The following is a 4,541-nucleotide window of genomic DNA, read 5'->3' as shown; positions in this document are numbered from 1 at the left end:
GGCGGGAAAAAATCGCGATTTTCGCCGCTACCGGCCAAAAATAGCGCGATTTTCGCCGCTACCGGCCAAAAACTGCTCGATTTTCGCCGCTACTGGCCAAAAACCAAGCGATTTTCGCAGCTGGCGGGGAAAAATCGCGATTTTCGCCGCTACCGGCCAAAAATAGCGCGATTTTCGCCGCTACCGGCCAAAAACCGCGCGATTTTCGCCGCTACCGACCAAAAACCATGCGATTTTCGCAGCTGGCGGGCAAAAATCGCGATTTTCGCCGCTACCGGCCAAAAATAGCGCGATTTTTGCAGCTAGCGGCCAAAAATCGGGCTATTTTTGCCGCTAACGGGCGAAAACCGCGCTATTTTGCGCAAAAACCATGCGATTTTCGCAGCTGGCGGGCAAAAACCGCGATTTTCGCCGCTACCGGCCAAAAATAGCGCGATTTTCGCCGCTACTATCCAAAAACCGCTCGATTTTTGCCGCTACCGGCCAAAAAACCATGCGATTTTCGCCGCTGGCGGGCAAAAAACGCGATTTTCGCCGCTACCAGCCAAAAATAGCGCGATTTTCGCCGCTACCGGCCAAAAACCGCGCGATTTTCGCCGCTACCAGCCAAAAACCATGCGATTTTCGCAGCTGGCGGGCAAAAATCGCGATTTTCGCCGCTACCGGCCAAAAACAGCTCGATTTTCGCCGCTACCGGCCAAAAACCATGCGATTTTCGCAGCTGGCCGGAAAAAATCGCGATTTTCGCCGCTACCGGCCAAAAATAGCGCGATTTTCGCCGCTACCGGCCAAAAACCAAGCGAATTTCGCTGCTACTGGCCAAAAACCAAGCGATTTTCGCAGCTGGTGGGGAAAAATCGCGATTTTCGCCGCTACCGGCCAAAAATAGCGCGATTTTCGCGCTACCGGCCAAAAACAGCTCAATTTTCGCCGCTACCGGCCAAAAACAGCTCGATTTTCGCCGCTACCGGCCAAAAACCATGCGATTTTCGCAGCTGGCGGGAAAAAATCGCGATTTTCGCCGCTACCGGCCAAAAATAGCGCGATTTTCGCCGCTACCGGCCAAAAACCGCGCGATTTCCGCCGCTACTGGCCAAAAACCAAGCGATTTTCCCAGCTGGCGGGGGAAAATCGCGATTTTCGCCGCTACCGGCCAAAAATAGCGCGATTTTCGCCGCTACCGGCCAAAAACCGAGCGATTTTCGCCGCTACCGACCAAAAACCATGCGATTTTCGCCGCTGGCGGGCAAAAATCGCGATTTTCGCCGCTACCCGCCAAAAATAGCGCGATTTTTGCCGCTAGCGGTAAAAAATCGGGCTATTTTTGCCGCTAACGGCCGAAAACCGCGCTATTTTGCGCAAAAACCATGCGATTTTCGCCGCTGGCGGGCAAAAATCGCGATTTTCGCCGCTACCAGCCAAAAACCATGCGATTTTCGCAGCTGGCGTGCAAAAATCGCGATTTTCGCCGCTACCGGCCAAAAATAGCGCGATTTTCGGCGCTACCGGCCAAAAACAGCTCGATTTTCGCCGTTACCAGCCAAAAACCATGCGATTTTTGCAGCTGGCGGGAAAAAATCGCGATTCTCGCCGCTACCGGCCAAAAATAGCGCGATTTTCGCCGCTACTGGCTAAAAACCGCTCGATTTTCGCAGCTACCGGCCAAAAACCATGCGATTTTCGCCGCTGGAGGGCAAAAATCGCGATTTTCGCCGATACCAGCCAAAAATAGCGCGATTTTTGCCGCTACCAGCCAAATACCATGCGATTTTCGCAGCTGGCGGGCAAAAATCGCGATTTTCGCCGCTACCGGCCAAAAACCGCGCGATTTTCGCCGCTACCGGCCAAAAACCATCCGATGTTCGCAGCTGACGGGCAAAAATCGCGATTTTTGCCGCTAGCGGCCAAAAATCGGGCTATTTTTGCCGCTAACGGCCGAAAACCGCGCTATTTTGCGCAAAAACCATGCGATTTTCGCAGCTGGCGGGAAAAAATCGCGATTTTCGCCGCTACCGGCCAAAAATAGCGCGATTTTCGCCGCTACCGGCCAAAAACTGCTCGATTTTCGCCGCTACTGGCCAAAAACCAAGCGATTTTCGCAGCTGGCGGGGAAAAAACGCGATTTTCGCCGCTACCGGCCAAAAATAGCGCGATTTTCGCCGCTACCGGCCAAAAACCGCGCGATTTTCGCCGCTACCGACCAAAAACCATGCGATTTTCGCAGCTGGCGGGCAAAAATCGCGATTTTCGCCGCTACCGGCCAAAAATAGCGCGATTTTTGCAGCTAGCGGCCAAAAATCGGGCTATTTTTGCCGCTAACGGGCGAAAACCGCGCTATTTTGCGCAAAAACCATGCGATTTTCGCAGCTGGCGGGCAAAAACCGCGATTTTCGCCGCTACCGGCCAAAAATAGCGCGATTTTCGCCGCTACTATCCAAAAACCGCTCGATTTTCGCCGCTACCGGCCAAAAACCATGCGATTTTCGCCGCTGGCGGGCAAAAAACGCGATTTTCGCCGCTACCAGCCAAAAATAGCGCGATTTTCGCCGCTACCGGCCAAAAACCGCGCGATTTTCGCCGCTACCAGCCAAAAACCATGCGATTTTCGCAGCTGGCGGGCAAAAATCGCGATTTCCGCCGCTACCGGCCAAAAACAGCTCGATTTTCGCCGCTACCGGCCAAAAACCATGCGATTTTCGCAGCTGGCCGGAAAAAATCGCGATTTTCGCCGCTACCGGCCAAAAATAGCGCGATTTTCGCCGCTACCGGCCAAAAACCAAGCGAATTTCGCTGCTACTGGCCAAAAACCAAGCGATTTTCGCAGCTGGTGGGGAAAAATCGCGATTTTCGCCGCTACCGGCCAAAAATAGCGCGATTTTCGCGCTACCGGCCAAAAACAGCTCGATTTTCGCCGCTATCGGCCAAAAACCATGCGATTTTCGCAGCTGGCGGGAAAAAATCGCGATTTTCGCCGCTACCGGCCAAAAATAGCGCGATTTTCGCCGCTACCGGCCAAAAACCGCGCGATTTCCGCCGCTACTGGCCAAAAACCAAGCGATTTTCCCAGCTGGCGGGGAAAAATCGCGATTTTCGCCGCTACCGGCCAAAAATAGCGCGATTTTCGCCGCTACCGGCCAAAAACCGCGCGATTTTCGCCGCTACCGACCAAAAACCATGCGATTTTCGCCGCTGGCGGGCAAAAATCGCGATTTTCGCCGCTACCCGCCAAAAATAGCGCGATTTTTGCCGCTAGCGGTCAAAAATCGGGCTATTTTTGCCGCTAACGGCCGAAAACCGCGCTATTTTGCGCAAAAACCATGCGATTTTCGCCGCTGGCGGGCAAAAATCGCGATTTTCGCCGCTACCAGCCAAAAATAGCGCGATTTTTGCCGCTACCGGCCAAAAACCGCGCGATTTTCGCCGCTACCAGCCAAAAACCATGCGATTTTCGCAGCTGGCGTGCAAAAATCGCGATTTTCGCCGCTACCGGCCAAAAATAGCGCGATTTTCGGCGCTACCGGCCAAAAACAGCTCGATTTTCGCCGTTACCAGCCAAAAACCATGCGATTTTTGCAGCTGGCGGGAAAAAATCGCGATTCTCGCCGCTACCGGCCAAAAATAGCGCGATTTTCGCCGCTACCGGCCAAAAACCAAGCGATTTTCGCCGCTACTGGCCAAAAACCAAGCGATTTTCGCAGCTGGCGGGGAAAAATCGCGATTTTCGCCGCTACCGGCCAAAAATAGCGCGATTATCGCGCTACCGGCCAAAAACAGCTCAATTTTCGCCGCTACCGGCCAAAAACCATGCGATTTTCGCAGCTGGCGGGAAAAAATCGCGATTTTCGCCGCTACCGGCCAAAAATAGCGCGATTTTCGCCGCTACCGGCCAAAAACTGCTCGATTTTCGCCGCTACTGGCCAAAAACCAAGCGATTTTCGCAGCTGGCGGGGAAAAATAACCGGCTAACCCTACCCAATGACATTAATGGCCACTAATGATAGATAATGGGTTTCGGAAAGAACACTTAACTTGAATTTGTAGACAGCGTGTTGATAATGGTACACTTTTAGTTTCCATAACACTACGTCCAAGTAAATTTAACAGGAGCCGAATTTGCTCCCGTGTGAGCCTCTGGTCTCGTATAAACAACAATGGCTGCATCTAACACTCCATACTATTGACGCCTGGCCGACATTGTCCAGATATGATAGGAGCCAAATTTGCTCCACACGTCTCGGAGGTGACACAACAATGGCTCCCCCCCTTCCCCACTGACGCCTGGCTTACCTTGTCCAGATTTCAGAAAGTGATAGAAGGGTCACATTTACTCTACTTTAATATTGATAATTAAGTTAATTTATATAAGATGTTTTTATGATGGTAAAGTCCAAAGACTAATGTATTTAAGAATAATTCCCACCATAATAGGTGGTGAATTATAATAGTGTGTGGTGATGATATCCCGTTTTCTTTAGATGGTAATTCCACAACAAGTTACGTTTTCTATGGGTAACTTGTTGGTAATACAGCAGCAATTATCT

The sequence above is a fragment of the Procambarus clarkii genome, chromosome 47 (genome assembly GCF_040958095.1).
Source record: "Procambarus clarkii isolate CNS0578487 chromosome 47, FALCON_Pclarkii_2.0, whole genome shotgun sequence".
Taxonomy (NCBI): domain Eukaryota; kingdom Metazoa; phylum Arthropoda; class Malacostraca; order Decapoda; family Cambaridae; genus Procambarus; species Procambarus clarkii.
This window is presented reverse-complemented; position numbering follows the sequence as displayed.